General features: G+C 42.9%; 1 protein-coding gene across 4 annotated transcripts in view; it reads right to left on the bottom strand.

Moving 5' to 3' along the window:
- The window catches only part of ATE1 (arginyltransferase 1), a 141,956-nt gene that overhangs the window by 83,931 nt on the left and 44,194 nt on the right, over positions 1 to 13,831 (bottom strand). The window lies entirely within an intron of this gene.

Here is a 13,831-nt window from a genome sequence, read left to right as displayed (position 1 = left end):
AAGAAACAATGAGAAGTTACTACATAGCTATCAGAACAGCTGAGATCCGAGACCGGAGTATCGGGTGCTGACTTGGGTGCGGGGCAGCAGGAACTCCCATTTGCTGATGGTGGGACGTAAATCGGCAGCCACATCTGGAGGAGTTTGCGAGTTCCACACAAAGCCAAAGACAGCCTTACCATACAAAGCAGCACTCAGCACCTAAGTGGTTATCCGATTAGTCAGAAAACCAGGTCACATGAAAACCCAAAGGCCTGCATGCAAATGTTTTTAAGTCTTATTCATAATTGACAAAAACTGAAAGCAAACAAAGACATTTTTCCAATGAAGATAAACAAACTGACACATCTATACAATGGAATATTATTCATCAACAAAAATACACTACCGAGCCACCTCCACGAAACATGCACATTCACAGACTGGAGGGACTGTAAATGCACACTGCTAAGCGAAAGAAGCCAGCCTGAAAACACTACGTCCTGTATGATTCCAGTTACACTCTGTAAGAGACAGAACTAGACAGTAAACAGACGAGGGGGATCAGAGCTCGGACAGTGTAAAGCCAGTATCCATGGCCACCATCACAGCCGCCTGGCCCATGCAGATTCGCATTTGATTTGGACAGATAGTAATGAAACAACGGAGCCAAGAACTAGTGGGCCATTAGCTTTAATCCTAGCTTGCACCAGTGGGCAAGAAATACACACAGTAGGAAAACACTTCCCTTTCCATTCAGGGCCTCAAAAGCCACTGACTTATCCGAGTTTCCTAGAATCAAAGGTTTCTACCTCACCAGCCTTATTCACCTCTGTTCCCCATCTCCTTCTCTCTGCACAAACTGGCTTATCCCTCAGCACTCTGCCATCTTGGCTGCTTCTCCTCTCCTCCACGTGGCCTTTCTCTGTTCTCCTCCTAATGCTAATCTCAGGAACTGAGAGAGAGCAAGCTCCCGGTCTGCCCCATTTTATAGTATAGAAATCAAAACCTTTAATCCAATATACAAACAAGGACATCTCTGATATAAAGTCACTTAGGGTGAGAAAGGCTTAGTCTTAAAACTAAGCCTTAGGGTATAAGGACCCTGCCTGCTTACAGCCTGTCCCCCACACCCAATGCAAATGATTAGTGAGCAAACCTATGTATCATATTTACAAACTTATTTGACCAACAGACAGGTACATGAAGCACCAGGTCCTTTTCAGGTGAAACCAGTCTGTGAAATACTGGAGTAGCGGATACAGGACACAACGCATTGGTCCAAACTCACAGAACTTTGCACCACAAGGAGCGAACGTGAATGCATGCAAATTAAAAGAAAATCATTTAGGAGGTTAAGGGATCCCACAAAGGAAAAATGAGAGAAACTGTGCGGAACAACCTTACTGGAAGAGGCTGGGGAGGGGAAAGGCGCTGACTCTGCAGCCTCTGGGGTCTACAGGATGAAGGCAACAGGAAATCGGCACTGCAGCAGTGCTGTCACCCGGTCAAGGTGGTCCACGAGAGCACTAACAGTTCAGATCCTCATACACATCTATGCTGTTCTTGAACAAGGAAGTCAATGGATGGAGAGTGGTGGAAGCCAGGTTTCCCACTGCTCGTGTGTGCCATAGAGATAGGAGAGGGGAAGAGGCTAGAACGACCCATGAGATAGTGGATGAGAACTGGGGCCATGAGGAAGGACTCATGTTGAGCTTAATACAGACACAGAGGATTGCACACAGAAACATTTATAGGTACACATCTCTCAGAGATATGTTCATGCAAGGGTTAGAGTACACTAATTTATTAATTTGTTCTGTCAAATGACAAGACCTAAAAGAAATGACACCCCAGTAGCCACAAGCCCAGTAGCACCCACGTCTTAGTTTCTCCATTCTGTAATAAAAAGCAGAAAAAGAAAAAGGAACCATTTCTCTTTGGAGAAATGGCTAATTGCAGGACTGGGGCAGGAAATATGCCAGATAAACCTGGAGTATCTTGTAGGGCCTGAAGGTAAGGAAGTACTCAAGAAAAGAAAAACAAACCCCACCGATGGCGGTATATCACAGGGGCAGAGGGGTCAGGAGAAAGGGCTCCCCATGGCCTAAGTCAAAATACTTTGGGAAAAAAAACAAAGTAGCATCAGATTATAACCCAAAGTAAAAAATAAATATCCAGGACTCCACACTGATATATAAGATTGAATCAATTGATGAGGAAGAAAGACCAATCTCCCATGTATCCACGAAGTTTGTGTAGTACTCTTGCCCTGACGGTAAGGGAGCATGACTCCCTACTACTTACGTGTGGGCTGCACAGAGCAACTTCCCTCCAAAGAGTACGGTATGGGAAGGAGAAAAGTATCTGCACAGGTGGTCAGGGCCAACAACAACAAATAAAAGAAGATTTACTAAGGTGCTAGCCGTTATCAGTGATTTCCATAATTCCCACTGCTGTAGTTAAAATGTTGTTTGGACAATACATACATCTTTTAAACTTTTAAGAGCATTTACCACCTAGGTCAAACCCAGATTTCAGCATTCACTGTCACATTTAACTTTCCTTTTAAAAGCCACTATTATTTCCCTGGAAACAGATACAGTTTCAAGAGAACAGGTAAACAAACAGAAGTATTCACCAAAAGGGAATAGGAAAGTATACTAACTTAAAACTACAACAACTGAATTGACACCAATAGCTACTAAGACTTGAAGCCTAACAATCTTTCAGACACTAGACTGCTCCAATTATGTAATAAGAAATAAACCAATTTCTATATATTGTGGCATTTTATAAAATCGACCTTTTCCAGGTAAGCCCTGAGGTTCACAGGGACACGGCTCCCAGTCTCTAAGGATGACTGCACCAGAGAGCAGCCCCCGCAGCGACACTGGGATGAGAGGAGCCGGCAGTTCATGAAATGGAAGGTAGGGAGCTGTCAACTGTCAGAAACCTCCACGTCAAAAGCTCATTAGATGACTTTGAAATGAATCTAAATTATTCCATGATTTTGGTTTAGTACATCACTCTAGGTCATTAAATCTATTTGTGTCCTCCATTCATTCATTCATTCATTCAAGAAATATATAGATATTTATCAAAGACGTAAGTATGGATGGACTCAATAAGCATATTTTCAATAAATAAATGACCCATGTATTCTGTTATGCCTAAATATAAGTCAGTCCTACTTGCTGTACCAGTTTGAATATTTTTTAAAACTGCAATTAACTTCTCAGTTTCCAATATCCATCATTTCTCTCACATCCTGGACCTACCATTTAATAACCTGCTTCCATTTACTTTGCTGGTTTGAATGAGCAATTAATTTGTCCTGCCACAGGCATTATTCCCATCTCTCAATTCATGGGAAAGTCAGGGGTCTTCCCCATCCGCAAAGCACTTTATATAGATATAGGCTGCCTTACAATTACTTGCCGGATGGCCCAGTGGATAGAGCGTCAGCCTGACATGGGGATGTCCCAAGTTTGATCATCAGTCAGGGCACACGTGAGAAGTAACCACCCGCTTCTCTGCCCCTCCCTTGCCCCCTTCTCTCCCTCTTCTTCTCTCACACCCAGCAGCTCGACTGCTTCGAGTGTTGGCCCCGGGTGCTGAGGATAGCTTGGTTGATTCAAGCACTGGCCCCAAAGAGGGACTGCCGGACGGACCCTGGTCAGGGCGCAAGTGGGAGTTTGTCTATCTCCCCTCCTCTCATTTAAAAAAAAATGTATGTTTCTGCATTTCTAAAATAGAAAATCATACTACTATTCACCCTCAAAGGTAGCTGTAAGAAACACATGGCAGTGTGCAAATAAAAGCATTCTGCAGATTGCGAGCGATATAGGTCAGTGTTAGCTTTTGGTTTAAGGTGTCCGAATGGCACATTGAAATTACATAAGTAGCTCATTCATTTAAAGCAGTTATTTAAACTAATAGCAGTTAGCAAATTTCCTAATAAATAAATGATATAATTAGCAATATTTAATAGTTTATCTTCCTCATGCCTGCAGTTTATACAATTTTGGATATGTGAAAGAATAAGCAAAATTATTTCTTGAAAGTTCCTCAATTTCAAGGATTTAGCTGACAACAGAAAAAATACAATAAAGCCTACCACTCGCTATAGAAAAGAAAACCCGCCTTAACTGCTGGAGAAGGGTACATGACTTCTGTGATTAATGAGCCATGCAGTACAATACCAGAGGCACTATGTAGAAACGCCATCAATATTAATAGGCCAGTTCAGGCTTCTAGTCAAACTGCTCCCAAAATGAGTGTATATTTATTCTGATAAAGTACACCTGTCTCCTGACCCATCTGCCTCCACGTACCTCAGTTATGCTTAACACAGACACTGCAGAGACTCAGTGAAACAAGCAAAGGGAGAGTCATATGCCAGGAAGCAGGGGCACTGGGGAGGGGAGGGGAGGGGAGGGGAGGCTTAATGGGGGTTCAAAGACAGGAACAGGAAAAGTCTTAGGGGCTTTAAGAGAACAGAGCCTGTGTTCTCCTTCCTTCTAAAGCATTCAACAGTACCTCCAGCAAAACACAACTGTTCACACACAAATCTACAATTAGACAGTTGGTATCCTGAATTTTTTAAAACAGTATTTCATAGAGGCTCCCAAAGGTAATCTTTTTAAGCACCTGATTAAAAGTCTGCATTGTTTTATAATAACTTATTCTGTTTTGCTTTTTTTAGTTTCATGAAACAGTGTATGTACTAAACTTTGAATTCATTTTAAAAATAGAAACCCAAATGTGTGCTTAATGGCATCAAAATCTTTATTATCTCATTTAAAAAAAAACACTAAATCGGCCTGACCTGTGGTGGTGCAGTGGATAAAGCATCGACCTGGAAATGCTGAGGTCGCCGGTTCAAAACCCTGGGCTTGCCTGGTCAAGGCACATATGGGAGTTGATGCTTCCAGCTCCTCCCCCCCCTTCTCTCTCTCTGTCTCTCCTCTCTCTCTTTCCTGCTGTCTCTCCCTCTCCTCTCTAAAATGAATAAAAAAAAAACAACACTAAATTTGAAATTTTGAAATAGTCTATAAGAAGAAATAAAAAAAAATTTATTATGAAAATTGCAAATAACACTCATGGTTAACGTACCACATAGTTTTGTACAAGTAATTTAAAAATCAAATGCAACCAATTCCTAATTTTCTGGCAAAAAGTCAGTACACTAAAGAATCAAGTTAAACAAAATTATAAAATAAGCTAATTTCAGTACACTTATATAATATAAACAACTGTTACACAGTAATTAAAAACTATTTTTACCAAGTTTTAATAACATTATAAACATTTTTCTAAGTTAAGTAAAAGTATAACACTGTAAAATGCAAGTTTTGATCCCAATTATATGAAAAATTACTGGGTGTCTTTCAGTGCAGTTCTGGGCTTGATTTTCTATTTGACTGTTATTTTATAATTGGGTTGGGTCAGAGGTTAACGTATAGATTTGTGTCCACTGGAACACATATATAGCCCAGAGGGCTCCAGTTTAATTCTCTGTAAGAGAATACCCATACGCTAAGATGGATCCAACCCTAGAATTCCCAACTCAGGGCTCTTACTGTTGGACACTGCTTCTGTGGTACACCATGTTAAAAAACAAACACAATATTACAATATTATAACATGTTCTGTTCAGCATCATGAACTTAGATACTTCGGCAATTTACTAACCCAAAGGATGAATCAAGAGATAGATGTACTTCTCAATAATTCTTAGAAACTGAAATACTTCAAAGGAAGCAAAAAGTTTACCCTAGCATTTATAACTTAAAACTAGAAGCACTATAATGAAAAAATTTGAATTTTACAAAGCATAAGTAATTGAGAAAAGATTTACAATAAATGTCTTAAGTATGATAAAAATGAGAAAAGAATTTCTTTCTGCATTTTTACTGCAGAATAAATAAAAACAGATGTTTATCTGGGTTTTTTAAAAGATTTTATTTATGATTTCACAGAGAAAAAAGGGGGGGTGGAGAGAGACGTATAGTTGCTTCACTTTAGTTGTTCATTGGTTGCTTGTAGTATGGGCCTTGACCCAGCAAGCCCAGGGTTTTGAACCGGTGACCTCAGCGTTTCAGGTCAATGATCTATCCACTGTGCCACCAAAGGCCAGGCTGTTTTCTTTACTTTCAAATTATCTTATACTTTAAATCCTAATTATTCCCAAAAAAATACTTTTAGTGAGACGCTAATCAAAATGGTCACAAGGAAAAGTAACAGAATCCCAAACTTCTCATTTTTACAGAAAAACCAATATTTATTGAACACTACAACAGACAATCTTAGAATCTAGAGTTACTATCTTAATGTGAACCCTTACTTAAAGTAAGTTTGAAACTATTGCTTTTCCAAGTCTCCTCATAGGGCGGGGGTAGGGGGGCATCCCAGGGTGACAATCCAAACTGATATTTTTATTTAGAACTCAAGAGATTGCAAACATCAAACAGACTGACATCCCCATGGAAACTAATCTACCCCAGGATTTACCCTTCAAACATTTTCTGACGCATTCATGCACAGCTAATAGATAACAAAAATTGTCAAGGCAGATGATCCTAACTTGAATACAGCGAAGAGCCCAGGAATAATGACGAATATCACTACTTGCTAAAGGAAGACTGATCTGGCAAAAAGGTATCTTAAATAAACCGAGATCCTAAAATGCGCGAACTAATCAATGCAGAACTAATCAATGCAGAAATTCTTCTACAGGGAAATTTATGGCACCTTTCTACTATTTGTTTTTCTGTTCTAGTGTGCTCTCTTTTATTCTCAGAATAAATTTTGATATTTTTCCATGAGACTGGTTTCTAGGAAAAGACTTCTAGTTGACATTAATTTCACCATGAAATATTAGGTTTCGCCCTGGCCAGTTGGCTCAGCGGTAGAGCGTCAGCCTGGCGTGCGGGGGGACCCGGGTTCGATTTCCGGCCAGGGCACATAGGAGAAGCGCCCATTTGCTTCTCCACCCCCGCCCCCTCCTTCCTCTCTGTCTCTCTCTTCCCCTCCCGCAGCCAAGGCTCCATTGGAGCAAAGATGGCCAGGGCGCTGGGGATGGCTCCTTGGCCTCTGCCCCAGGCGCTAGAGTGGCTCTGGTCACGGCAGAGCGACCCCCCGGAGGGGCAGAGCATCGCCCCCTGGTGGGCAGAGCGTGGCCCCTGGTGGGCGTGCCGGGTGGATCCCAGTCGGGCGCATGCGGGAGTCTGTCTGACTGTCTCTCCCCGTTTCCAGCTTCAGAAAAATACAAAAAAAAAAAAAAAAAAAGAAATATTAGGTTTCAAGTTATATTGGCTCAACTATCATGTGCTAATCAGAAACGACTGGAAGTCAGTTCATTCATCTACTCAACCAACATTTACTGAGTAGTCTGAGAGCCCAGGAAATACTATTCTAATTACCACATAAAAGACGTCCAAGCACCACTGGCTGAAGTGAATTGAGGAAGTGAATTGAACTGATTCTTTGTCAGTGGCCTTGCTAGCAACCCCAGACCAGCGAGAAATAGAGCCCTTTCAGACTCAAATGAAGAGGACAGTAATCAAATGACAATCCTAGGGATCTGAAGTACAGTGTGTCTGTAAAGTCATGGTGCACTTTTGACCGATCACAGGAAAGCAACAAAAGACGACAGAAATGTGAAATCTGCACCAAATAAAAGGAAAACCCTCCCAGTTTCTGTAGGATGATGTGGCAGCATGTGCGCATGCGCAGATGATGATGTAACACCGTGTATACAGCGGACCAGCCCACGGCCATGCCAGTCGAGATGTGGACGGTACAGAGGAAAGTTCAGTGTGTTCTGTGGCTCGCTAAAGTCGAATCCGTGACCAAAGTGCAACATGAATATCGGCGCGTTTATAATGAAGCGCCACCACATAGGAATAACATGACTCAGTGGGATAAGCCATTGAAGGAAACCTGCAGTTTGGTGGAGAAACCCCGTTCTGGTAGGCCATCAGTCAGTGACGAGTCTGTAGAGGCTATACGGGATAGCTACCTAAGGAGCCCTAAAAAACCTGTGTGTGAGCCCACATCGAACTGCACTGAATAGCTATGAAACTGGGAGAGTTTTCCTTTTATTTGGTACAGAATTCACATTTCTATTGTCTTTTGTTGCTTTCCTGTGACCAGTCAAAAGTCGCACCATGACTTTACGGACACACTGTATTTGGCTCCGTAACTCTACCTAACTGGGGCCTCTGTGGCCAACACCCCACTGGATCAAGCCACAGCCTAGCTGTCCACATCTGATTATTCAGTATAACTAACAGTGGCCTGACAACTTGTCTCGGAGATCTCACCTCCCTTTAGACACCTGTCTGCCCTGGCCCTTGAGACAAGACTGGCACCCCTGAGCCCTGCACCAGAGAGGAGGTAAATGCTCCCCCAAAGCACCGACTCGGCCTTCTTCCTAGCCTTCTCTGCACCGCTATCCAGTTCAGACAAGCTCTCTGGATACCGGATTCTCAGTGTTCTCCTTACTTGGTAGACTTATCCAAACCCCTGCTCAAGTTTACCAACTCAACATACTGCCCCCTCCCCCGTCCACTGCTACCCTCGTAAGCTCCTTCCACTTCTATGGGACCCAGTGTGGGTAACGGCCAGTCCCCATGACAAAATGAATGGCTGCTTGCTATGAAGCCAGTGACCACAGCAGGTCCCCAGCCCAGCTCCTACAGCCTGCAATCAGTGCACTCGCAAACACACACACACAGAGCACCAAAAAGACACACAGTATCCCGGCCTATCACAGAGCTTTACATGAGAAGCAAACTAGTTTCCAACTCCAAAAAAAAGGCTTTTACAAGCTATCAAAAACTTAATGGCTTAGCCCTGGCTGGTTGGCTCAGTGGTAGAGCGTCGGCCTGGCGTGCGGAAGTCCCGGGTTCGATTCCCGGCCAGGGCACACAGGAGAGGCGCCCATCTGCTTCTCCACCCCTCCCCCTCTCCTTCCTCTCTGTCTCTCTCTCTTCCCCTCCCGCAGCCAAGGCTCCATTCGAGCAAAAGATGGCCCGGGCACTGGGGATGGCTCCTTGGCCTCTGCCCCAGGCGCTAGAGTGGCTCTGGTCATGACGCCCAGGATGGGCAGAGCATCGCTCCCTGGTGGGCGTGCCGGGTGGATCCCGGTCAGGCGCATGCGGGAGTCTGTCTGACTGCCTCCCCGTTTCCAGCTTCAGAAAAATACAAAAAAAAAACAAAAAAACCCAAAACTTTGTTTAATAATCTAATAGACTTTGGTCACTTTATTGTATTAGGATACTTGTTATAGTATGTATTAACATTAGCTATTTGAATTTTATTGTTTACTTTATATTTTTCCAGTCTGCCTCAAAATCAGAGCATAGAAATTAGGAATTCAAATAAATAGGAAAATGCCACTTAAAACCAGTGGTGTTTTGGGACCCTTATTGCCAAAGGTTTATTTGAAACCAATTAGAAAAAAATTTTGCCAACAGAAAAGGAATAATTAGAAAAGCCAACCTTAGAATCTATTACAGAAGGCATAATATCTCAGTATTTAGTTTGTGTCCAAATAAATACTAAGCAAAATAAGGAAATTATAAGAAATAAACAGAGAAAAAGAAATTTCCCAGGTAAACATTTAGAAGTAGACTTTAATAAAATAATTGACAATTGTTAGAAAATTGATATATAGAATTCTTTCCAGGTTTAGCTTGCTCATTCTAATGTTGGGCCTACATTTGTGTCCACAGTCTCAAAGCTGGTAGGAAGGGAAGACAATATTAATTAGAAACTAATTTGAAGTTACATTATGCCCACGGGCCCCAAAGGTTCAGGGCAAGTGAATTGCATGAATCAAATCATAAAGGAAACGTAACCACTCCTTCCTTAAGAAAAAAAAAGAAAAAAACTTAATGGCTAACATTACCTAATAGTAAAAGTATTAAAACTAAATAGTTAATACTCTAAATATTAGCTAAAACATATATACTTCAATATACAAAGTATCTTGGTGACTACTTAGAACTGCGAACACCTGTACACAACTAGGGATGTAGTACAGAAATGCCAAATTCAGCCAGACCTTCTCTACATGTGGGGAAGTTAAAAAATAAAGAAATGAACTATACTATAAAAAACAGCTTTACTGCCTGACCTGTGGTGGCGCAGTGGATAAAGCGTCAACCTGGAAATGCTGAGGTCCCCGGTTTGAAACCCTGGGCTTGCCTGGTCAAGGCACATATGGGAGTTGATGCTTCCAGCTCCTCCCCCTTCTCTCTCTCTGTCTCTCCTCTCTAAAATGAATAAATAAAAAATTAAAAAACAAAAACAAAAAAAACAGCTTTACTGAGGTATACTATAGATATAAAATTCACCCATTTTAAGCATGGAATTCCGTGATTTTCAGCAAAATACGGAATCATGGGGCACCTGCAACGGCAGAGGGCCCTCTTGTCCTCGCCTGGCTTACACCGTCCGCTCTCCTTCCTTCCCTGCCTTTGAACAGACTGAAGTGTTGCTGCTCTGTGCTGTCTTCACTACTGGCTTATTCCCTGCATCTCTTCGTCTCTTCATTCCTTGTTATATTTCCTAAGGCTGCTCTAGGGCAGTGGTTTTCAACAGGGAGCCAGTCCCCCCCCCCCCAGGATGTTTGGCAGTCTGGAGACACCTTGTTTCAGCTCAGAGGCGGCACTGGGTAGAAGCCAGGGATGCTGCTAAGCATCGCACATGCAGAGAACAGCACCCACAGAAAGGTCTTCACCGGGCCTGACCTGTGGTGGCGCAGTGGATAGAGCTTCGACCTGGAATGCTGAGAGTGCTGGTTCAAAACCCAGGCTTGCCTGGTCAAGGCACATATAAGAAGCAACAACTATGAGTTGATGCTTTCCATTCCCAACCAACCCCGCTTCTGTCTGTCTCTCTCCTCTAAAATCAATAAATAAAATCTATAAAAAAAAAAGACCTCATCAGCCCATGTCAACAGTGCCAAGGCTGGGAATCCCTGCTCCAGCGTTTAGGAAATACACCACACACTTATCACTGTCTTCCTTCAAATAATATTATATTACTTCGGGTACCGTAAGAATCTCACAGCGGTATCATTCCACTGCCTCATCCCTATCTTGTTACTGTTGTCTCGCACTAGACCAGCGGTTCTCAACCTGTGGGTCAAGACCCCGGCGGGGTATTTTCCAATGGCTTTAGGCAACCCCTGTGTTTTGGTCGTTCGACCCCCGCCGGGGTCGCGACCCACAGGTTGAGAACCGCTGCACTAGACTGTGACACTGAACTTTGCTAATCTGCCTCCTGACTATATCTGCCTCGTAGACACTCTTTGAGGCTTAAAACAAGGTACACAAGGAGCTTAGCACAAGGACCCAGACACTGTGGGTACTAAGTTCTCGGAAAGTTATAACTGTGAATGAAGACAATTGTTACTGATCTGAAATGGAGGGACCTATCTGAAGAGAAATCTAAGCACCCCCCAGTCACAAGTGGCTGAACATTTTTCCAAAAGCCTCTCCTGGAGTGTCTCCCTCCGAAACGATGAGACTGCACCCTCCGGGCCTGGCCGGCGGAGTCGGACACAGAAGAGAATTTCAAGAATCTTTTAGCCTCTGATATATAATCCCTTTTATTTACCTACAGTTAATTGAAGACATCTGTAGGTGGTGCCACACAAAATGTAATTCAGACTCAGAAATGTCAATAAAACCGTCGGTAAAGAGAGGCTGTGCAAACCGAGCAGGGCATGCATGGCGGTGGCCACAGAGCCACACGGAGTCAAAGCAGAATGGAAATACGCTGCCTTGCTTGACAAGGTGATAAAAGCTCTTTTCCCATAAAGCTTAATGAGCTCTATTAGTCTTCAGCTTACAGGAATGTAAAAGGGTCAGCCCCACAGAGGGAAGTAACTGACTCTCCACACATGGCTCCATTCAAATGACAGCAGATCACATTACTGATGTAATTACTATAACCTGACAATTTTGTTACATTCATGCGGTAGTTAACTGTTTAGGGCTTACAACAAAGGGGCATGGCTCATTCATAGTAGTTTTGGTGGACAAAGTGAAATTTAAAGCCTCCTTTATTTTCAACTGCAAGTCTCACGTCTCTAGCAGAATTATTTTTCTTTCATTCAAAATCAGCAAAGGTGGTTGTGTAGTTACCGTATCTGTAATTATTCTTCTCCAGCTAAACGTAAGCTTAGAGGCAAAATTAAACACTCCGAGACTCCCACATTTTCCCGCCTTGCTTTGCTCGGGCTCTCGGACTCTGCAGGGGCAGCGGAACAGCCCCGAGCTCCTTGCCGCTGGCGATGCGGGGTAGCAGCCAGCAACTATGTCATCGGGTGGCCCCTGGGAAATTCCAGGCTCAACCATCATCAACAGAGAGCCCTCAAGAATTTCCCTAAGACTTCCAGAAGAGAAAAGCATATTGGTCACCTTTAATTTAAATTTTTTTCTTCCCCCACGTCCATAAGCCTCGTCAGAAATGACCAACTTAGCCAAGCTCAAGTGGCCCACCAAATCATTACCTGGAAAGGCAGATCAGACAGAAAAAGACAGAAACCATCACCAAGTTTCGAGCATGACACTTTCTTTTCTACTTTCAGCAAAGATTAAAGCTTCCACAGATCAAGTCCCAATATTTATTTTTTTTATTTTTATTTATTCATTTTAGAGAGGGGGGCAAAGGGGGAAGGAGTAGGAAGCATCAACTCTCATATGTGCCTCAACCAGGCAAGCCTAGGGTTTCGAACCGGAGACCTCAGCGTTGCAGGTGGACGCTGTATCTACTGCACCACCACAGTGGTCAGGCCATTATATGTATTTTAAAGATAAGAAAACTGAGGCTCGGGGAAATGTGAATTGTCCACGTAACTAGTAAGTGAAGACATGACCTTAAACCAGGGGTCGGGAACCTATGGCTCATGAGCCAGATGTGGCTCTTTTGATGGCTGCATCTGGCTCGCAGACAAATCTTTAATAAAAAATAATAATAACGTTAAAAATATAAAACATTCTCATGTATTACAATCCATTCATTTTCTACTGCTCATGTTCATGGTTGCGGGTGGCTGGAGCCAATCACAGCTGTCCTCCGAGACAACACCAAATTTTTATTGGATAATGCCTAATGTATACGGGTCATTGTATGGCTCTCATGGAATTACATTTTAAAATATGTGGCGTTCATGGCTCTCTCAGCCAGAAAGGTTCCCGACCCCTGCCTTAAACCCACATTTGGTTCCAAATCCAACGGTCTGGACTCTCACACACCTTGCTTGCCTTCCTCTCCCAGTCCTTCTTCAAAGTCCGGTGCATCTTCTACAAGTTAGTCCCTATCGCCTGAGGCACAGTGATTCCAGTTCTCTGAATATCTAACAGTTCTTTCCTTATGTCACAATTGTATCACTGGATTCCCAGCTCTACACTGCAGAGCCATTGTGAGGATTAAATGAGAAAGTGAATAAAGCACCTAGAATAGTGCCTGTGTTACAAGAACAGCTCAATAAAGGTAAGTTCTCTGTTCTTCCCTAATCAACTCATAGATTTTGAAACGCTCTCCCAAACGAAAGGAAGCATCCTTGATGCCAGCCCCTGCCCACGGCCTCCCCAGCCTTCTTCAACTCCGGTGAAAAGAGGGCAAGGCTGATTTTAAATCGCTGGAGTAGGAGCTACAATACTGCTCTTTACAATGAATTTCATTCTACTTATTAAAAAAGAAAATGTACTTAAAAAGAAGCAATGACCTGTTATGAAGGTGGACAGCTCTGTTAAAACTTCTACATTCACTTCATTACTGTTATTGAAGAATGAATGTGTCACAACAAAATGATCCCTCATAAACTATC

The sequence above is a fragment of the Saccopteryx leptura genome, chromosome 13 (genome assembly GCF_036850995.1).
Source record: "Saccopteryx leptura isolate mSacLep1 chromosome 13, mSacLep1_pri_phased_curated, whole genome shotgun sequence".
NCBI classification, from domain to species: Eukaryota; Metazoa; Chordata; class Mammalia; order Chiroptera; family Emballonuridae; genus Saccopteryx; species Saccopteryx leptura.
Note: the sequence above shows the minus strand (reverse complement) of the source record. Positions and strands in the feature narration are given on the sequence as shown.